Source organism: Callospermophilus lateralis, chromosome 15 (assembly GCF_048772815.1).
Source record: "Callospermophilus lateralis isolate mCalLat2 chromosome 15, mCalLat2.hap1, whole genome shotgun sequence".
Classification (NCBI taxonomy): Eukaryota; Metazoa; Chordata; class Mammalia; order Rodentia; family Sciuridae; genus Callospermophilus; species Callospermophilus lateralis.
This window is the reverse complement of record NC_135319.1, coordinates 42,758,977-42,781,616: the sequence shown is the minus strand read 5'-3', so window position 1 is coordinate 42,781,616 and position 22,640 is coordinate 42,758,977. Positions and strand designations below refer to the sequence as shown.

Here is a 22,640-nt window from a genome sequence, read left to right as displayed (position 1 = left end):
CCAGCTTCCCAGCCCGGACCATCCTCGATGCCTTCATCCCCCAGGGGAGGGACAGAGACTGAGCTAACACTGCCTTCCCCACTCCCTGCAGACACTTGGGACCACGGGATGAATCCTAGCTAACAGGACATACGAGCAGTGTCACATGCCAAACTCCAGAATCCTTCCTCATGAGATCTTTTCCTCCCTTCTTCCACCCTGTTGCCTGGAACCCAGATGTGATGATGGAAGGTTTGCAGCCATCTTGAACCATAAGCCCATGAATCCACACCCCAGGAATGGGGGAGATCAAGTTCCCCAAGGAAACCGTGGAGCAGAGCCATCGCACCAGGCCTGCAAAGCTCTGGGCTCGGACAGGACAGAGAAATAAACTTCCATCTTGTGTAAACTATTGCAACTTGGCTTTTCCTATTACTTGCAGCCAAATCTAATCCTGACTAATGCACCCTGCTATTTTTAGGTTTGACCCTCAATGACCACATGCCGCATGGCCACAGGACAGGGCTTACTCCTTTCCCCTCATGCAGAACGTCAAGTTTCCCTGCCAGTGGACAGGCCGTGCTGTGGGTGGCAGGCCACGCACAGGCGGAGAGCCCCAAGATCCAGGGGCCAACTGTAAGGAGGCCACAGAGCAGAGAAGGCAACCCTGGATGCCAGGGCCCAGTGGGCAGCTGGGAGGAGCAGCTGCGAGGCCAGAGGGAACCATCCACTTCTAGGTGTGGCACAGGGGCTCTACCCAGGATGCCCCAGAGATCTAGAAAGTTCCACGGAGCAGAACATTTGCTCCACGCTAGACACAGACATGGCCCTGACCACTCCACAAGGCAGAGAAAGGCCCCCAGGGTCTCCCCATCGAGGACAGAGCCTCTCCTTCCCCTCTAGGGACCCTCCGAAGCCAAGGGAGGTCCTGGAGAGCACGCAGGTGCCAGCCGGGTGGGACTCTCCCAGGACGGAGCAGGCGAGGTGGGACCCCGGGGAGGAGGAGCCAGTTCTGGGGAAGGAGCTCTCTCCTGAGCAAGCAGCTGGAACCTGGGGACCAATTCCCGGGGAAGGGGCTGGAGAGCGTCCCACCCACTCTCTCCCAGCAGCGACCAGGTCCGGGTCCTCGGTTCACTCCAAGTGTCCCTTACTGAATTATCTCAGTCACCGTCTCCAGAACAACCCTGAGAAGGCAGGAGATCAGCTGTTTCCCACTTAGCAGGTGAGAAACCCGAGGCTCGGAGAGTTCACCTCCTAACGCAGCGACGCCCGGGGCTCTCCCTCTGCATCGGCCCTCAGCCCCCACCTCTCCCTGGGAGCCTCCCCAGCTTGACAGACAGACACCGCGAGGCCTAGAACAGGGGCTTGCAGGAGGCGGACAGCGGGCCAGGCCAGGGAGTGCCCTTCCAGGGCCACAGCCCCCCACACGCCCCTGACATCCAGATGAACAGGGTGGGTAACAATGGAGCTAAAAATAGGCCTGTCTGGGGCAGTGGGGGAGGGCCGAGTGGCCAGCTGCAGGAAACATCTGCCTCAGCTCCAGAGCACACTCAGAGGAAGTCACCCTGCGCAGGGGTCCTCACTGGGCCTGGGGCTGGGGCGGAGGCACGGAGACCCTTCAGGTCCACACCAGGGCAGGGGCTTGGACTGAGCCCCACTGCCCTGGGTCTCGTCCCCCAACTCAAAACATCCTTTCTCTCCCCCCACCCCCAGTGCAGGTTCCTGACCCCCTTGGGCACCTTGGAACCGCTGGAGACAACTGCTGAGCTCCTCGCGTGTCCTGTTCCTCCCATTCTAGAAGAGGTCCAGAAGTCACCAGAAAGCAGCCCACAGTCACAACGGAGGGGTCAGGACCAGGCGTCCCCTACCTGCTGGGTCCCCTGCACTTCAATAGGTGCGGCCTCCAGGGTCCAGGAAGACCCCCCAGGATCAGGCTCTCCTGCTCCAAGGAGAAGCTCACCAAGCAGAGGACACAGGTTCAGCATGAAGGGCTACAGCTTCCTCCGCAGGGGGCGGCCCGTTCTGAGCCTGTGGGTCCCCTACTCCCACTCCGTGTAAAGCCCTAGCACGGAGTTGCAGTGAACTTCTTACCGCTCCTGGCAACATCAACAGACCTTTGCAAATAATTAAAAATAATGCGGGGCTCAGGGTGCATACCTGGAATCCCAGGAGGCTGAGGCAGGAGGATCACAAATTCTAGGCCAGCCTCAACAACTTGGTGAGACTCTGTCTCAAAACATAAAAAGGGCTGGGGGGGCTGGGGATGTGGCTCAAGTGGTAGCGCGCTTGCCTGGCATGCGTGCGGCCCGGGTTCGATCCTCAGCACCACATACAAACAAAGATGTTGTGTCCACCGATGACTAAAAAATAAATATTAAAAAAAATTTCTCTCTGTCTCTCTCTCTCTCCCACTCTCTCTTTAAAAAAAAAAAAAAAAAAAAGGGGCTCAGTGGTAGAATGCTCCTGGGCTCAATCCCCAGTAGCAGAAGAAGAATGTTTTCAATAAAAAATGTTTTCAAATAATAAAGCAGAAGTGTATCTTACTGGGCCAGTGGAAGTGTCTGTATAAGGCAGGCCCTTTGCCTTGAAGATCTCTGGAATGGTCCACAAACAACAAGCTGGGCAGCCTCCCGCGGGGCCAGTCTGGCCAGTTTTCTTCCAGAGTGGAACAGATGCGCGGTGGCAGGTGAACCTGAGGCTGACAAGGGCCTCACACTCAAACCTCCCCGCCTGGCCCTTCCTCCTTGCTCCTCCTCTCCACCCAGCCCACTCCCAGCCTCCCCTCCTGGCTCCCGGCCATGGGTGTCCCCAAGGCTCTCCAGGTAAAGGCTGAAGCTGGACTTCAATGGTATCCTGTAGCCAGGGGTACGGGAGGCCAAGACACCACCTTCCCAGGGGGATCCCACTTGATGGCACGAGAGTCTCCGCGAGAGACCTGCTGGACACACGGCAGGGCCCCGGCAGGGCCGGTGACATCGGGGGACTGCACAGACGTGCACTTGTGCACGTGTCGTGGAAATCGTCATTCGAGGGTGACCTTGTGAGGCAGTAAAAATGATCTGTGTCACGGAACCTCAGCCCCAGCCCACGTCTGTTTGGGATTCCTGGCGATGGACCAGGAGGTGCAGGAGAGCGCTCTGGGGTGACCGCGGGTGACAGGCGGGAGGGAAGCACCACTGGGCACCGCTCCCCTGCTTCCCCCGCTCCCCTTGAGATGCCTTCTCCAAAGGGTCGCAGTGAGCCTGTCCCTCAAGGTCGACCGCCGAGGGCGCCTGCTGCCAGGGACCAGGTGAGAGCTTCCCTGGAAGTCAGAATTCTGGAAAACCTGGGCAGCGCTGCGAGTGTGACGGCACCCCACGACAGGGGTTTTCAGATGACAAGGGTGCCGGTGCTAGCGGTAATTAGTGGTGCAACTGCTGGAAACGGCGGCATGGCGTGTGTCCACATGCGGAAAATCTGCAAAACCCCGTGAGTCAGTGTATTCCTGACAACGGATGTCCTATATTATAAAACCATCTAAAAGAGACAGTTCAACTTTAAATCAGCAGACTACAGTGATGCAGCCACATCCATGTCTACAGCAGCTCAATTCACAATAGCTAAGCTACGGAACCCACCTAGGTTACCGCCAACAGATGAATGGGTAAAGAAAGGTGGTACATATACACAATGGAATGTTACTCAGCCCTAAAGAAGAATGAAATCATGGCATTTGCTCAACATGTGTGATGGGTTCGATCCTTAGCACCACATAAAAATAAACAAAATAAAGGCATTCTGTCCATCTACAACTACAAAAAAAAATTTAATTAAAAAAATAGCACATCACAACATCCTGACCACCCAATGCAGAGCAGATGTGAGCATCCAGCTGGTATTGGGCCAGACATTAGAAGGACTTGCAAAAATGTAAAACAAGGCCACTCTTCACCCTCCTTTTACCGTCCAGGAAAAGAATTATTTTTCAAAAAATGGTTCAAAAAATGTCAACCAATGTGTTTAGCTTTAGTGTGTTCTGCCACACCAGGGATCAAAGCCAGGGCCTTTCGCGTGCAGGGCAGTGCTCTATCACTGAGTGATGCCACCTGCTAGAATTACTATTTTTAAAATGACTTTATAAGCCAGGTGCAGTGGTGCACGCCTGTGATCCCAGTGGCTCAGGAGGCTGAGGCAGGAGGATAAGCGTTCAGAACCAGCCTTAGCAAAGGCCAGGCACTAAGCAACTCAGGAAGACCCTGTCTCTAAACAAAATACAGAATAGGACTGGGGATGTGCTCAGTGGCCAGTGCCCCTGAGGTCAATCCCTGTTACCCTAAATAAATAAATAAATGACCTTAGAAGTGAGTGTTCTCATGTGTATTCAGTTTTAGCCTTCCCCCTGTGCTGCGGCTCCACCCCAGGAGCTCTTGTGTGCTGGGCCACTCTACCTCTGAGCTACATCCCCAGCCCTGAACGGTGCTCTTGACCTCGGGCTGCCCTTGTCTGGCATTTGTTCCCAAAGAAAATATAGAAAAATGAAAGATGATCTATTATAATGGAAACCAGGGAACTGAAGGAAGAGAATGTAAGTAAATATTTGTATAGTCTCAAGCCAGAAAAAAACTTTCTACTGAAAATGCTGGAACTTAAATATCAAAAGACAGACTACGTAAAAAAAGGGTCCTGGTCCTGGTCCAGGTGGTTTAGCTCAGTGAAAAAGCACTTGCCCACCATGTGGGAGGTCCAGGGCTCAATCCTCAGCACCCTTTAAAAAAAAAAGGCTGAGATTGTGACCAGTACAGAAAGCTCACAAAGTTAAAAGGCAAATAACAAACTACACAAACATATTCTAACATATTTGTATCATGTGTCATATTCAATAGGTAGTTTTTTCAAGTGAATGGGAGAGAGTTCAGCTGTCCCTGGACTCTCTAGGGAATGAGCCCCAGGACACCACCCTCCTTGGGGCTAAGATCCAGGATGGTGGGACCTTCCCAAAGTGCCCGAATCCTGTCTTGAATCCTGTCTAGGTTCAGCTTTCCTGACTGTTTTTAGCCATGGTTGTGTGAATCCGTGAATGTAGAACCTTGGACACGGAGGCTGACGGCGCATCTTCACAGTCAAATGGATCAGAAAAGCCGACCAACCACAGAATAACGACAGGGCGGGGCGAGGTCCACGAGTGTAGTGTGCTGGCAGGCTTGAGAGCCGGTTCAATCCCCAGAACCACAAACCAACACACGATTTTGAAAAACTAAATGGAAAAAAAAAAAAAAAAAAGAGGGAGAGAGAAAGAAGAAATAATGACAACGAATGTGAAAACAACTTGTCACGTGCAGTCTGTCAACTGCAGGGTGCTGCCATGTGTCTCCTATCATCATATTAGAGGTGAACTAAGGCAGAAATGCCCAGTGTCTGCCTGGTGCTGGGCAGGGCTCTCCCAAACATCCAGTGGGGCATAAACCCGCACAGCTCTCTGGAGGCCAATCTGGCGATGATTCTCAACTACGTTAAGATTGTATGACACTCTGACCTAGTCACTTTTCAATTAATTTATTTGGTGGGGGTGGTACAGGAGATGGAACCCAGGGGTGCTCTAACACTGAGCTATATTCGCAGCCCTTTTTTATTTTAATTTGAAATAGGATCTCTTGAAATTGCTCAGGCTGGCCTCAAACTTGCAATCCTCTAATCAGGCTTGGTACATGCCTATAATCCAAGTGACGCTGGAGGCTGAGGTAAGAGGATCACAAGTTGGAGGTCAGCCTCAGCAATTTAGCAAGATCCTGTCTCAAAACAAAAAGGGCTGAGGATGTAGCTCAGTGGTAGAGTGCCAAAGGATTTATTTCACCCCCAGTTCTGAAGGAAAAAAACTACTTGTGATCCTCCTGCCTCAGCCTCCTGAGTAGCTGGGATTGCAGGTGTGCACCACCATGCCAGACCTCAATCAATTTACTCACAGGAAATCATCAAAGATATGGCCACACCTATGTCCAGTACAGTTTGGTTTGTATTTAGTCAAACACTGGAAACATCTTTTATGGACCCACTGTAGGCGTCATTACGTAGACATCTGATGGAGCTGCAGATGCAGGTCCCTGACAGAACCTAGAACAAAAGACGGCCAGGAGTCCATCTCCCCAGAACTCAGAGGCAGGCAGGCAAAGCTCATCTGTGATGCTGAGACTCGGGGAAGCAGTCAAGTGTGCACCAGAAAGGAGGGGACACTGGCGACAGGACCTGGGGCACTAATAGGACTCTTCTGAGGGGTGAGCCCCCCACACCAGCCATGTATACTTTGCACAGTCACCAAGCTGCACACCTGTGCAGTGTGTACCTTCCTATAGATGTGGAACTTCAATTTCTTTGTGTGTGAGTGTGTGTGTGTGTATGTGTGGTGCTGGGAATTGAACCCAGGGCCACGTGCATGCAAGGCAACCTACACCAACTGCACTGTGTCCCCAGCCCTTGGAACTTCAATTCAAAGTTTCAAAAAAACAAGCCCACAGTTTATTTACCAGCACATTTCATGTACGTATATTTAGTTTAATTTTTTAAAAATGTCAGGAGAGGTGGCGCAGGCCTGTAATCCCAGCAGCTCAGGAGCCGGAGGCAGGGGAGTATCGCAGGTTCAAAGCCAACCTTAGCGGGGCGCTAAGCACCTCAGTGAGACCCTGTCTCTAATAAAATACAAAACAGGTCTAGGACATGGCTCAGTGGTCGAGTGCCCTGAGTTCAATCCTGTACTCAAAAAAAAAAAAAAAAACCACACCAAAGCATTTTAGAGTTTTGTCCCATTAGAAAGGGTGGGGGCGGTGTCTTGGGTACAAGTGAGTACAGACAGTGGGAAACATCGGGAGGACGACTCCCAGGGCACCGTGGGGAACGGGGTCACCTCTCATTTCCCCGAGCGTCTTCATTCCCCTGACCTTGTTCTGTTTTGTCCTGTTCTGTTGCGGAGCTGGGGACAGAACCGGCCGTCCGTGCGAGGGAAGCGCTCCACCCCTGAGCTACACCCGTCCCTTCCTAGAAGAGCCGTGTTTACTGAACTCACCAGCGCGGCCAGTGAAACCAGCCACCGGCCACCGCGGTCAGCACCAACCCACAGCCAGAGACATGGCCCCACGGGGTGCTCCCAGGTTTCCAGGGACGGAATGCTAAACCACCCTCCGTGGGAAAACCAGAACGTTCCAGGCAGAGGGCAGGGGACAGGTCACTAGCGCGGCCCTGCCCCAGAGGCCTGGCCTTGGCCTTTCTGAGCCTGGTTTCCTGCAGGACAGTGAGGACCAAAGGAGGTCCTGCTGGCCCAGCCTGGCCAGGCCAGTTCTCTGTCACACGCAGATAGTCCCATGTCCCCAAAAGAAACGGAGCCCAGGGAGGTCAGGCCACCTCCTCACCTTTCACCCGATTTGTCCCCACAAGTGACCCCAGGAGAGACCTAGCACACAGAGTCCTCCACCTAATTGGAGTGTGACCAGAGATCCGGGCCCTGGTCTGACCCTGGGAAGTGTCATCCCCTTCCTGGGCCTTGGTGCGGGAGGGAAAGGAGCAGGCTGGCCCTTGCACTTGACCTCAGGGAGCCTCCCTCCCAGCCACGCCCGTCAGCCCCACCAACTGCCCCTGGACCTGAGGCAGGAAAGTGGTTGGCTTCTGCAGACAGGAAGTGGCCTTGCCGGATGAGTGACAGGCACATTCCACCCGGAGCCCCCACCTGCTGGTGACCTGCGGGGTCCTGGGAGCCTGGACTGAGCGGCACAGAGGCCAAGGAGGAAACAGGATCTGCTGCGGAAGGCCAGGCACACGGCAGACCCCCGGGCAGGGAAGTGACTTCATTTCACACTCTGTCCTCTGCGCTTCCGTCCCTGGCACTGGAGGGACTTAACCCTGAGGGGGCCGCGTTCCCCCAGGCTCCGGCCTGGATGCTCCAGGAAGCCAGGGAGAGGGGACCCAGGCTTCCTCCTCCGCCACTGTGTTCTCCCCAATTCACAGAGGAGGGAACTGAGCCCCGCAGGCTGCACCAGACAGCGACTGCAGCCTCCCCACTAGACCGAGCTGCACAGGGAGGGAGAGGTTGACCTGCCACCAGGAATGCGGGGAGGGCTTCCTGGGATCAGAGGCAACCATGTGGGGCCAGGAAGGATGAGCAACGCTTGGCAGACAGGAAGAGAGAGGAACAGCATTCTGCCCACAGGGAACAGCGTGGAGAGAGAAATTCTGCACACTGTGCAGAGGCACCTCGCATGCAAGAAGGGATTTGTGAGGCCAGACGTGAGGAAGGGGTAGGCTGGGCCGAACCTGAGCGCCTGGGAGACCACGCAGGAGGTTAGGGCTGCTCTGCAGGGGGTGACGTGCTGCCCTGGCTACGGCAATGAGGTCATGACCACGGCCGGTGTTAACCAGGATGGCATAGAGGAGGCAGCAGGTAGAAAGCTGCCGGGAGATTCCTTTGGGGCCCAGGGCTCGAGGCCTCACCCGACCCCCAGCAGGCCCACGACCACCCACCACGCCCACGGAAACTTGCTTTCTCTGTAAAAAAGAAGTCTGTGTCGGCTGTCAATCACGTGGCCAGACACCAAGCACCAGACTGCCCGGTTCCAACCTGGGCTGCAGCGCCAGCAGCTCTCAACCCCGACGGAAACGCTGGGCCTTTCTGTGCTTGAGCAGCCTCCCGTCACGCAGGCTGTGCGGCCCCATCCCAGAGGGCCATGTAGCGGCCCAGCTGACCCTCAGGGAGGCTGAGAGAGGAGGCCAAGACCACGTGGCAAAGAAATCATGGCACCAGGAAAATTCAGGTGAGCCCAGATGCCAGGCCCCCCCACCCACCAGGCAAAACAAGCACGGCCCTGAGACGGCAGCCTGCCAGGAGGGGCCCCGCGGAGCAGCAGGGGCAGCGCAGGCTCCGGAAGGGACGTCTGAGTCTCTCCCTCTTCCTGTTACCTCTCCCCGCAACCCTGAGGCTCCCAACGCTCTGTCCAGGGAAAGTCCTGCCGAGAGTGGCATCCTGCCTCGCCCACCCTGGGCCCAGCTGCCCTGCCAGCCCTGCGCAGAGGCCCAGACCCCTGCAGATCCCGGCCCAGCCAGCCCAGGAGGCTGGCACTGGGGCTCTCCATGGAAGCTGGCCCAGGCAGGGCACCTGACCCAGGAAGATGGGCCTCTGCTACTGCCTCAGCACCCGTCAGCTCCACACTCTGGCTGCAGAGACGTGATAAGCAGGATCCCAGAAGATGTCTCCAAGCCGGAGGCTCAGGGAAGGGCCAGCCGATCCTGTGCTGGGGTCAGGAACACAGAGCCAAGGCCATGCAGGCAGGCAGACCTGGCATCCAAGTCTGGCTCACCCCTGACCTGCTGTGTGACCTTGGCCAAGTCATGGACATCTCTGAGCCTGGTTCCTTTATCTGTAAACTGAGGGTAACGTTGACTTCTACATCCTAGGGACACGGCGAGGATTACAGGAGACAATGTGGGGAAAGGGCCAGTACTTAGTAAACATCAGGAAATCTTATCTATTCCCCTCCAACCATCAAGCCGACCCCCTCTCTCAATCCTGAAATGTGAGATGTCAGAAGAACAATCACATCCCTCAGAAGGAAGGGAATTCTGACCCTGCTGTAACCGGGGAGGGTCTGGGGGCATGCTGCCCAGCGTTCCAGTGAGTCAGACCCAAGAGTTGAGAAGAGGTGAGTGGGTCAGTGAGACGAGGCCCCGGAGTGGTCACTCCACCCGGACTGAACCAGGAGGGCAGCCTGCGGGAGGAGGAAGGCCGGCCAGCTCCGACGGGTCTGGAATCTCAGTTTGGAAAGATGAAGCAGTTCTGGGGGTGTCGCCATGGTGATGGCTGGCACGCTGGTGTGAATAAATATGCTGGACGCACAGATTCAGTGTGAATTTATACATGATAAAAACTAAGATGTCATACCCTTGGAGAGTCCAGGGCTGAGGCCGGGCAGAGGTGGCGAGGGCTAAGGGCACCATGGGCAGGGGCTGGGGCGGCTGGAGATCCAGAGCTGCCTTGAGGGCTTCGTGAGGAGGTGGCCCCGGACCAAGCGGGCACTAGCCAAGGCGTGCCCAGGCCCAAGGCAGCCACCTGCACCTGCGCCCACCAGGGACACAGAGAGCAGCCCCGCTAGGACCCACACAGGTGCACACACGCTGCCCCAGGCCAAAGACGCCAGGCCGTCGCCCAGCACCAGGCCCAACCAACACAGCAACCCCCAGCCACCCAGCACCCACCAGGGAAGGCAAACTGCGGCTGGACACCGTCTCTGGGACAGGAGTAGGGACAGGCGCAGGTGAGGAAGAGGAGGAAGAGGGAACTGCTGCTCACTGGGCACACAGACAGCCACGGGACCCCGAAACATGGCCTGCGAGGCCCACGGGCTCCAGCTAGACCACCTGAATTTCCCTAAATTTAGAGACAGAATCTCATTAAGTTGCTTAAGGCTTTGTAAGTTTCTGAGGCTGGTCTTGAACTTGCGATCTTCCTGTCTCAGCCTCCCAAGGTGTGCACTACCACACCCAGCTCAAATCTAAAACTTTTTGAGCCCCAAGTTGAAAATTCCACAACAGATCTCATGTGACGGGCTGCAGCCAAAATGTGGGTGCATAAAAATACTTCAGGCTATGTGCACAATGAATATATGAACACAAGTTAATGTTAGGCTTAGATCTGATTCCTATCCCCAAGGTGTATGCAAATGTTTCTAATCTAAAATCTGAATACTTCAAAGGCTTCAAATCTAAAACTTTTTTTTTTTTTTTTTTTTTTGGTACCAAGGATTGAACCCAGGCAGTTTAATAGAGGGGTGCTGGAGTAGTACATGTGGCAAGGGAGCACTACACAGCAAAGAAAAGGAAGAGACTGCTGACACATGCAGCGGCACGGGTGGGGAGCGGACACGGGGTGAAAGAAGCCAGGTTAAAACAACTCATATGTATTACCCATTTATACCAAATCCAAGGACAAGCAGGTGTGGTCCTTAGAAGGAGGTCGGAGAGGCCACTTATGGGTGAACAGTTGGGGAACAGACTGGGAAGGGGCACCAGGGAGCCTCTGTGCTACCGGAAATGCTCTACAACTTGACCTGGATGAGGGTTTCAGAGACACACCTGTGACTGCTCATCAAGCTTCGACCTGATTTACAACCTGCAAATGATACCTCAGTTAACAAAATAAAATAGAAATAGCTAAAAACCCCTACTCTCCTTCTCTGAGGATGGCAGCGAGGTGACTCTGGGAGGCTGCATGTGGCAAGGTCAGGTGGCGGCTACGAACAGGGCTGGGAATCAGAAGGACCAGGGCTCCCATCTGAAGCTCCTTCTGCCTAGATACGGGATTTCTTCCCTTTTTTGTTTTTGCTGTTGTTGTTGACCAGATTTTTTGAATTAAAAAAATAATCTGTCCTTACTGTCACAAGTCACAGATGTATAAAGAAGAGGTCTGCACCCTTCCCGTCACCCTCCACACACTCCTCAGGCTCCTTCTGCACCTTTCCTAACTAAAAGAACAAAAGGGCCGGCCGGGCGTGTAGTGCGCACCTGTGACGGGGCCGAGGACCCACAGCAGCTCAGCCAGGCCCTGTCTCTAAATAAAATGTGAAACAGGGACCCCTAGGTTCAATCCCTGGTACCAAATACATATACACACATGGAAAAGGTGGGGGTCTTAGGGTCTCTCGGTACCCAGGGAGGTCTCGCATTTGAGCAAAGATCTGAGGAAAGCGACCTGGCACGCTATGGGGCGTCCCAGGTGAAAGGGACAGTCGAGGCTCAGGTCCTGGGGTGCTCCTGGCGCACTGAGCAGTGGGTAGGAGCGTGAGTCTGGATGTTGGGGGGGGCTGTTCTGGAGGACAATGGCTTACACAGCAAATAAACAGGGAGCCACCAGGCGGCCTGGGACAGAGAAGTGCCCTGATCTGACCCTCTGGCTCGAACAAGATGACCCCAGCTGCTGGTGAGAAGAGGTGGCGGGGACAAGGACAGACGCCCCCAGAACTGTTCAGCACTTAGTGCAATAAATGTACGTAGCGCTGGGTGCTGGGGTCAGCACCTGGGCCACGGAAGGGGAAGGGGCTCGTGCTAGGTCCACTGGGAGGTGAGGCCAAGGGGACCTCCTGACCCCTCAGTGCTGCAGTCAAGAAACAAGCCGCCAGGGGCACGGGGAGAGTTCAGTCTGAACAACAGAAGGGGGGCTGCCATCAGCTCTGGCGGGACAGGCGGAGGGAGGAGGAAGTGTGGGCAGGGCTGGACAGACAGACGGAAGGCTGCGGTCTCTACCCGGCTGCAATCACAGAAGGAAGCGGCAGGCCCTACGGTCCCCGCAGAGAAAGAGGAACCCGGCTTGAGGTTCGTGGGGGTCGCTCTGGAAATCAACGCCAAATACAGAGGGGACAGTGGGCCCAGAGAGGAGGGCGGACACTCTGCAGGCCTCACCGCCCACGGAGCCCAGGCCACGGCCAGGCTGCACTGCTCACAGGCCCCTTCCCAGACGGAGAACTGAGTTCGGGGGAGCACCTCGTTTAGAGGCAGGAAGGCCAAATGGGCCCGGGAGGGGGCAGGCAGCCGTGACCCAGCCCGGCCTACGGCTCCCACCTGTCACCCCGAACATGGTCTATGGGCTCAGGGTCCCCACCCAGCCTGGGAGTCCCCAGGATCCCCAAAGGGTGACACAGAACTCTGGGTTTCTAGAGGTGAGAGCATGACTCAACCCAGACGCCAGGGATGTCTGCTGAGAGAAGCATCTGGTCTTCTTAAAGTGAGCTGTGATTCACACGACGTAAAACTCACCTTTAAAACACACAACTCAACCGGCTTTAGCAGGTTCACAGAGTCATGCACCCTCACCACCATCCAATCTCAGAACATCAAACTCAAAAAGTAAAACACAGAACATACGACCCAGCAAATTCACCCTGAGATGACCAAGAGCACTGAGAATAAGCACCCAGGCTGGGGTTGTGGCTCCGCGGTAGGCGCTCGCCTCGCACGGGCGGGACCCGGGTTCCATCCTCAGCACCACATAAAAAACAAAGGCATCGTGTTGTGTCCATCTACACCTAAAAAATAAATAAATGTAAAAAAAAAAAAAGAAAAAGAAAAATAAGCCCCCAGTCGAGTTGGGCTGGGGGTGTAGCTCAGTTGGTAGAGCGCTTGCATGCACAAGGCCCTGGGTTCAATCCCCAGCACCACAAAAATAATAATAATAATAATAATAAGCACCCAAATACTACCATGTGATGTCATAGCAGCCAAATGCCTGCTTCGAACAGCCAAAAAGTAGAAGTACGCCAATATCCAACAACTGATCAAAGAATTAACAAACTGGGATCTATCCACACAACGGGCAGTTAAGTCCACCAAAAGGAGTCAGGTCCTGGTACATGCTACTACCATGTGGCTGGACCTTGAAAACGCTATGCTAAGTGAAAAGAGCCACATAAGAGCCAGCCACAGTGGCGCCTACCTATAATCCCAGCAGCTTGGGAGGCTGAGGCAGAAGGATCAGCACTGTTCACTGGAGGTCGGCTGACTTTCTAGTAGTTCATCATGTTTTGATTTTGTTGGTTTTTGCAAGGTGGGGGGTGGGCCCCAGGCCCCTGTATGCTAGACAAGCGCTCTAAGGCTGAGCTCGCTCCCACCCCCTCGGGTATTACAGTTACACAAAAACTGTACGTCTAAGGCATCTACACTAATCTTCTACATATTTAGCTTATATTCCAATTCAAATAATGTAAATCAATGAGTTAGGGTCCCCCCCTTTAAAAGGGGATCCACAAAAATACACACACACACACACACACACACACGCTGCATTTATATAAAATATCCAAACTGTGCAAACCTATAAAGACAGAAAGCCGACTGGCGGGCTGGGGGGAGCTTTCTCCCTCTTCCACTTCCTCCTATAAGGTCCCTGAGCCCAAGGTGAGACCCTAACAACCCCACCCTGGGTAAGCAGGGGACTGCCCTGGAACGTCACAACACAGGATTCCTATCTCCTGGACTCCGTTCATACAACAGTACTAAGAGACACTACTTTGAATTATTACATTTGGAAAAACCATGAAAACAAGCAACGTCAGGAGTGGCAGGAAATGGGTTTCGCTTATACACCATGAAATGTCAGAGAATATGCATGACAATGTCGATTCAGAGCGTCTGGCCCTGACTGGCTGGGGTCACAGCAGAATCGGGAGCATAAAAATCTAACACAGTGGTGCCCGCCTGTAACCCCAGCAGCCCTGGAGGCTGAGGCAGGAGGCTCAAGAGTTCAAAGCCAGCCTCAGCCACTTAGCAAGGTCCTATGCAACTCAGTGAGACCCTGTCTCTAAATACAATATAAAAAAGGTCTGGGGATGTGGCTCAGTGATTAAGTGCCCCTGGGTTCAATCCCGGTACCAAAAAAAAAAGTGTTTTAAAAACAAAAAAATCTCAGCACAGCCAGGTCCCTTCCTCCAAAAGCCCCAGACAGGTCAGCCCTCCGCCGTCCACAGGCCAGGCAGGACTCTCCAGGAGGCCTGCAGCACCACCAGTAATCAGGTAGGCAGGGAAAAATTATTAAAATTAAAAATTATTATGCCCATTTTGCAGATGAGAAAATTGGGTTCAGAGCGGGCAGTCAACTGCCAGACCAAGGCTTCACCAAACGGCTCAGGCCCCGCTCAGAGTCTCATAGAGATCCGCTCCCAAGGGCTCCGCAACTCCAGGGCAAGCTCCAGGGAGGGTCCTTCTCTCTGGGGCCACTGCAATCCACCGCTTCCCAGCAGGCCTTGGAGTAACCCGGCAGAGCCACCTGTAGGGGCTCCAAAGTCCATGAGCTCCTGCTGTAGACTCTGCCCTGAGGGTGGGGAGGGAGCCCCACAAAGACAGGGTACCACCACCCTCAGGGTCTCCCAAGCCTGCCAATCAGAGTCCTGGGGCTCCGATGGAGGGCCACCCGGGGTGGGGTCAATACCAACCTCTGGGGTCCTAGGATAAAGGGTGACGTCACACAGGGTGGCCGTCAGGATATATCCATTAACTCTTTGGGACAGCAGGACCTTCCTTCACAAGGTTCTCCAGTTCCAGGAAAAGAAAAGGGGGAAGACAAGTCTCCCTCCATGTTTTCCAAACAGAATCTTCCAGAATGCTCAAGGGTCCCCCACTCTGGGACAAGGCAGCGGGACACACAGCCTTCAGGTGGACAGGGCCTGCGGCTCAGCAGGATGCAGAGGCTGGCAGGGTCCCAGGTTACCTGAGGACACCGACCCCTCTCCCCCAGCAGGCCCCGGCCTTGCAGTCTCTTGGCCTCAAGGCCATTTCCAGGGGGACCCAAAGCCCTCCCACAGCCCTCCCAGCAATGCGCCTCCCTCCTCCCTCCTCCCTCCTCCTGAAAGCCCAGTTCCCAGGAGTCTGCAAAGGTGAGGGGGGACCTCCCTGCAGAGAGCTCCTGGGGCAGAGCGGGACAAGCCCAGGCCGTTCACGGATTTCCTACAACTGGTATAGGAACGGCTACAGCTCAGCTCCGAGGGGTGCCCAGCCTGGGCCGGGGCACTCTGACGAGAGTCACGGGGCATCTGGGTTCACTGCACGCACAGGTCCTGGAACTTCAGGTCACGGCCAGTCCACGTGCAAACTGCAGGCCCCCGTTCCCAACCTCCATGAGACATCACCCCTGGTACACAGTTCCCCCCCAGTCAACACAGGCACAGGCAGCAGGGCACCAGCACACAGGGCAGCAGCAGGCTGTGACATAAGGCTGGCATGCACTGAGCTCACCTCTCTGAGGGGCTGAGTCCCCTGCACCTCATACTAAACCCAGGGTCAGGGACCCCGAATCTAGACGCCATCCGGTCCCTTTCCCCCACGTGGCACCACACAAGTAGTCCTTGTCCCTCAGGTGTCACAGGTCTCTTGTCTGCTGAGAAAACATCCATCATGCCAATAACAGCAGCACCTAGGGCTGGGGATGTCGCTCAGTAGTAGAGCTCTTGCCAAGCATGCGTGCGTGAGGCCCTGAGTTCAACTCCCAGTACCACCCAAATACTACTAATAACAACAGCACCCACTGTCACGCCTCACGTCTAATGAGCACCCTCTGCGCCACCGTAACTTAGGCCTCTCTGCGCACTACCTCCTTTCACCCTTGCCACATTCCTCTAAGGGAATTCTCATCAGGCACAGAGAAGTTGTTTGCCACCCGGGGCCACACAGCTAGTGAGGGAAGGTGAAGGACTCCAGACCCTGGTGGTCAGCCAATGCTCTTAGGTCACTACAGGTCTCTCAGGGGTAGAAGATGGTGAGGGGGACGCAGCTGTCACAAGTTCCGAGTGCTTCCTTGAACTACATCCCCACAGCCACAGACCTAGGGAGGGCTGTCTGCAGCTCCCAGGCCCACCCCTGTGCCGGGTGCCAAGTGCCAGCTTGAGGAGGCCTAGAAAGCCAGTCTGAAGCCCCTGGCCTGGACCGGGAGAGGCAGGAGAGGCACAGGAGAAGCACAGCTGCCCGCTGGGAGCTCAGAGGCATGATTTGGGGCTATTCTTAGCGCACCACTGGCTCCCCTCCCGGAGGCCCAGCAGGCGGCAGGCCCAAGCTTCCCCGCGCCCGGCCTGCCATTTCCTGACCCTATGTGGAGGTCCCCCTGGGCCAAGGAGGGGCTGGTGGGCCCAGAGAGAGGACAAAGCACACCAGCTTTCAAACGAGAAGTCCACACAGCCTGCCAGCCCGCCCCAGGCCTGGGCCAAGTCCCCCGGGCCATGCATCTGGCTACCAAGGAAGCCTGGGGAGGCTGCATTCAACACCCCACCCCGTGAGGACTGGGCACTGCGGGCTCTCCACCCTCCAACATCCCCCCACCCCTGGGGGGTTACTGGTCCTCCTGTGAAGACAGGCAACTATAATCTCAAACCCAGCAGGCGCCCAGGGTGGACAAAGACACTCAGCTGCCAGGTTAGACCAGCCAGGGGTAGGGGTCCATCCTCGCCCAGGGTTGGGGGAGGAGGCCATGCGGGGCGGGGGCAGGCAGTGGCCCTCATCACTGACCTGCCCACGGTCAGGTTCCTCCTTATCCTGGGGAGCAAAGAACCGTTGAAGCAGCTCACCCAGGCCAGGCAGCCACACTCAGGAAGCTCCCAGAGGTCCAGGGAAGACGGAACCAAAGGCTCAAGGAGGCCGGCGCAGGGTACACCCTGGAATCCTAGCAACTCCGGAGGCCGAAGCAGGAGGACCTCAAGTTCAAAGCCAGCCTCACAACTTAGCAAGACCCTACGTAATTTAGTGAGACCCTGTCTCCAAATAGAACATAAAAAGGGCTGGGGGTGTGGCTCCAGAGTTGAGTGCCCCTGGGTCCGATACCTGGTACCAAAAATAAATAAATAATGGTTCAGGGCTGGGGTGTGGCTCAGTGGTAGAGCGCTTGCCTAGCCCACGTGAGGCACTGGGTTGGAGCCTCAGCACCACATAGAAATAAATGAATAATGGGCTGGGTCTGGGGCTCAGTGGTAGCGCACTCGCCTGGCAGGTGTGAAGCACTGGGTTCGATTCTCTGCACAGCATATAAATAAATAAAGGTCTATCAACAACTAAAAACAAATAAATAAAATAAAGGCATTCTGTCCATCTGCAACTAAAAAATTTTTTTTAATAAATAAATAAAGGTTCCAGGAGGTGCTCAGGTGCCCCTGGCACAGACCCTGCCTTTAGGGAGTGGGAGGTCAACTGTGGATCACAGTAAAATAGAAAACACAGCTTTTGGGGTCCTCAAACCCCAAGGTGGGAATTTAGAAAGGAAACCACACCACAGAGTGCCACTGTCAGACCTTGGTCTGCGCTGTCAAGTGCCACCCCTGAAGGCCCACAGCTGACTCTACATCAGCCAAGGTACTCAAGCCCCGTGTATGTGCCCCTGGGTCCTGTATCTGCAAATGTCGGCTCACATCCACGTGCTCTGCTAGGCCCACCTACTTGTCTGCTTCCCATGCAGATAGGTTCAAATCCCTGCAAAGACGGACATGCGGGCGTCTGTGTCCCTGGGTCGCTTGCTCATCCCACAGTCGTCCTGGCCTGTTCTCCTGTACACGTGTCCACTTCCTGTTTCTGAACCTGGGCATGCACACACGTCCCATGCCCACCCAGGCGTCCCCACCTGTGCCTGGGAGACCCAGGTCTGTGTATGCCACCTGTTGGAGGGGGTGGGTATGTTCAGTAAGTTACCATAGTGCTGGCCAAAGGCGTAGGGTGAGCTCAGCAATTCCCATTCCCAGAACAGCACCCAAGGCTGGGCACACACACTACCACCTTGGCACAGTGTTCCAGAAAAGCAGAAACCTGCCAGGGATGATGAGGGGGTGCAGAACCCTAGAGACAGCAGAACCTCATAAGTGGGAGGGCAGAGCTGCCCCAGCCCCCCAGCCGCCATGCCAACACCAGAGAAGGAGATCACCACAGACACACCATGACCTCCCGGGGGCCTGTCTGCACTCACCGGAAACCCAGTCTGGCCCAGAGCCTCCCAGCCTCCCAATCTCCCCAGCCCTCAGCAAAGGAGGCTTTTCAGAAAGGAAGTGAGGGCTTCCTCCCATGTACCTCTGAACCTCTCCCAGGGCTGGCTCTAACCCCAAACCTCAGGAGCCCCAGGGCAGCTGTGAGAGTCCTGTGCCCAGCCTGACCAGAGAAACCAAATGGGTTTCTAGATGCCAAAACAAAATCTGGGAATGAGGGTGGGGCATAAAGAGACAGAAGGATCTCCCCGACCCTCCCACTGCTCCCTGTCCAGGCAAGAGTCCTGATCACCAGTAGGTAACAAGGAGGGGAGTCTGTCCTGAGAACTCCAAGGCACATCTGCATTGGCTGCATGAGAACGGCCCTCACCCTAGTGACCCTGTAGCCATTACCAGTGTGGGGCTTCTGGGCACTTCCACTGTTACTGGTCCAGGACAGGTATCGGAACTGTGTCAGAGAACCTTCTGTGTACTGTGACTAGACTACCCAGACCTCCCACCACCCACAGCCTCCCCAGCACAGCCCAGAGCCTGACATCTAACAGGTGCTGGGACACAGGTTCCAGTTGCTCTGCAGAGAGCCCAGGAGATGGTGCCTGGACCTCTGGTTGGGAGAGCAGAGATGTCCAGAAGCTTCCCGAGGCCAGGAGGCATTTCCTCTGACTCTGACTCCCCCAAGACAACCATGCTGGCCACTGAAGGGGCACCAACCATGGTGGTCACTTTAAGAAGCCCATCCACCAGGCTCCTTCTGAAAGGTCCCTGCCACTTCAGGAAAAGTCTCTGAAGTTGAAAATGGACCCTCCTAGGAGACTCAGGCCCACGGAGAAAGCAGGCCAGACGGAGCCAAGAATCAAAGCCTGTGCCCACAGCGGCCTGCGGACTCTTCCCCTGTGTGTGGACCTCAAAGCCCCTAAAGATGAGTCGGGGACCCCATCTCGGGGTGTGAGGGGCTTCTCTCCCTTCAACATCTCAGGTCGCTCAGCTCGCAGGCCCAGCAATGAAAAGCAGAGGTGTCGCCAGCCTACAGCGACTCCAATCCGAGGGAAACCTCAGGACAGGGGACTGGCCCAGTGACCAGACGTACAAAACGACCGGGTCACCACCAGCCCCCGTCGGCCTGGGAGGCATCAATCCGCGGGGCTGGGTGGGGGCCCAGGACCCCTCCTCTCTGCATGGGGGGTCGGAGCAGCCCCGGGCTGGGCTGGGGCACGGGGGACCCGGGGCCGCCCTCCCGTCGCCACCCCCGGCCAGCTGCGTCGCTACCTGCCAGCCCGCGGCTCCAGGGGGCATCCGCGCTCCTGCGGCCGGCTCGCTGCGCCCGGACTGGGGGCGCCGAGGCAGGCAGCGGTGGGGCGCGCCCGGCGCGGGCTCCGGCTCGCGGCCCCCGACTTCCCCGGCCCATCCGCGGGCCCAGGAGGCTCCCGAGGGCAGGCCGCGCCGGGCCGAGCAGGCGACGCCGGGAGAGCCGAGTCCGACGGCCAGCGGAGAGCGCAGCCAGCGCGCCGCGCGGCTCCCCGCGCCCGCGTCCCCCACGCCGAGGGGCGGACCCCGCCGGCCGCCAATCACCGCCCCGCAGCCGCCCGGCCGGCGGGAGCCCCGGCCCCTCCGCGGAGGGGCGGGGGGCTCAGATTTAAAGACACACTCACCCGAGCAGGTCGCGAAGGGCAGCCCCGAGGCGCGACTCCGGGGCGGGCGAGGAACCGCGGCCCCACCTTCCCTGGCCCGCTTCCTCCCTCCGCCCACCCGCCCACCCTCGGCGGGAGGAAAAGTTTGGGGCGGGGGAGTCTGCCCGGGAAGCCAGTTCCTCTTCCCTCCGGTCTAGCTCGATTCCTTCTGGAAGATACGCAACCCCGACCTACAGCCTCCCTGGCTCTGGGAGAAAAGCAAAGGCTATGGGCGCCACACCCCCTCGAAAACCGCAGCTCCCCGGCAGACAGGCGGACCCGGGCTTCCGTCGCCCCTCTCGGCTTTTTAAAGGCAGGCCGAGCCTCGGCGGAACCGAGACGAACACCAGGGCTACAGAATCAGCCTGGCTATGCTGTGCGACCTGAGCTGGGTGCTTGCCCTCTCTGTGCTTCAGCCTCTCTTGGTTTCTAAGGATGAACACATAAAGAGCACACCGTCGGCTCAATCGTGGTTTTCTCCTAAGCCCTGGACTCCTGAGGAAAGACGCCCCCCAACCCCTAGAGGCGAAAGAGAAGCAGGAATTTGGGGAGGGAAGGAACCCTCCACCCCCACTCGGTGGCTCCAAACGCTGAGGTGCCCAGAACCCCGGCTCCACCTGCTGCGCCGCTGGGCCCACCTGCATGACCCCTGGACCCAGGCTGGCGCTAAGCTCTCCAGCCCCCGCGGGCACCCACGTGCGTTCCCTCTCACCACGGCTTCCTCTCCGGGAGTCTGGGCTTTGTTGTGTTTGTTGAGTCACTTCCTCCCTCTCTCTCCTGCACTCTGGGGAAATCCTCCTTCCTCACCTGTCACTACCTGTCTTACCCCCAATCAGAGCCCAGGACGAAGATAGTGCAAGCCCTGGAGTTCAGGGGTCGGGGGACACACAGCCTTGGGTCTTACCAGACTTCCAGCACCTAGGGCTCGGTGCTTCCCTGGCCCACGTAAAGAGCTAAATATTTTATTATCCCTGTCTTTTGGTTTTGTATTTTGGTTTTGGGTACCAGGGATTGAACCCAGGGGCACTTAACCATTGAGCCGTATCCCCAGCCCCTTTTTATATTTTATTAGGACAGGGTCTCACTCAGTTGCTTAGGGCCTAGCCCAGTTGCTGAAGCTGGCTTTGAACTCATGAGCCTCCTGCCTCAGCCTCCCAGCTGCTGGGATTACAGGCGTGTGCCACCATGCATGGCTATTATCCTTGGTTTTGTTTTTATTTTTTTAATATATTTTTTGGTTGTTGATGGACCTTGATTTTATTTATTTGTATGTGGTGCTGAGAATCAAACCCAGTGCCTCACACATGCTAGGCAAGCACTCTACCACTGAGCCCCAGCCCCAGCCCTTATCCCTGTTTTAATGGATGAGGGAATGGACCTGAGAAGATCTGACCTCAGCTCAGGCCTTCTCCAGCATAAGAGGTGGCCGAGGGGCAGAGAAAGGCCAAGACTGGCCTTGAGAAGCAGACGTGACCTTCACGGTCCAACAGAGCTGGGCTCAAGTTGGCTCACAGTTCATCAACTGTCTGGTCTGGGGAAAGTAAACAAACTCTCTGGCCTCCAAGTTCTTCCCCCACCAGACGGCTCCATCCTCCTTCAGAGAGATGTTTGAGGAGCTGGTGAGCTGGGCACCTGCTGTCCAGGTGCAGTGTGTAGTGCGGGGTAGCGCTCCATCTTTGGACACAGTTCCTTCCTTCCTTTTGGAAAGAAGTTCCATATCCCATCTCAGATGCCCCAACTCATGCCCCTGCCATTCTGTGGATGCATTCCAGGATAATGTGCCCCTCATGGCCAGGACTAAGGTGGGAGCATTCGTACACACAAGCACACACACACACACACTCTCATACAACATATATGCATATACACACAAACAGCACACACATGCACATACACAAATGTGCATAGGCAAACAGGTACCCCAGTCCAGTAGATGTTGGGGGGGCCCTATGGCTGTTTGTCTCTCTAGACTGAGCTCCTGTAGGATAAAAGCACATCTGACCTGTTTGGTCCCCTGGGCGTGACTGGCACATTTTCATTCATTTGTTTGTGTTCACCATGCACACAATAGACCTTCTTGTTTCACCCAGCAGAAAGGTCTAGGGCAGAGATCTCCTCAGGAAAACCAGCAACCTCAGGCCTTCTGGTTCCAACAGAAGCCTCAGGGCTCGGCTGATAGGCCCAGGAGCAGGGACAGGTCACAGATTGCATCCAAACACACTGCCCAGCCGTCCCAGCACCTCCACCCCAACGTCCCCAGAGTCTGCCAAGTCCCTGCTCAGAGCAGAAAGTTCCGCAGCCCTGGCTGTGGGGCTGGAGCAGAGTGGGGCAGAAGGAAGAAAGCCTTGGGGACCAGATTCCCACCCGGGCCTGAATGTTGGGAGCTGCCCGGGACGGGAGAGTCCTAGGAACTGGGGCAGGTTGTTGAGATAATATGAACTCTGTCCTTTCTCCTGGTACCAGGCCAAAGGGGAGATAAGTCAAGCCAACTGGAGCCACCGCTCCTGAGAAGAGCTCAGAACAAAGCCCCAAATCCCAAGAA

At 56.0% G+C, this 22,640-nt stretch overlaps 1 protein-coding gene across 4 annotated transcripts in view; it reads right to left on the bottom strand.

The window, feature by feature from the left end:
* Nucleotides 1-22,640, bottom strand: part of Pald1 (phosphatase domain containing paladin 1) — a 71,658-nt gene that overhangs the window by 33,761 nt on the left and 15,257 nt on the right. Inside the window, exon 1 of one of the 4 annotated variants that reach the window (XM_077105428.1) lies at nucleotides 20,081-20,142. The exons of 2 other annotated variants lie outside the window; for them this stretch is intronic. The gene's annotated coding sequence lies outside the window, so the exon portion shown is untranslated. Of the gene's footprint in view, nucleotides 1-19,697; nucleotides 19,918-20,080; nucleotides 20,143-22,640 lie in introns of those variants that run through there. One more of the 4 variants, XM_077105426.1, reaches the window with a different exon arrangement.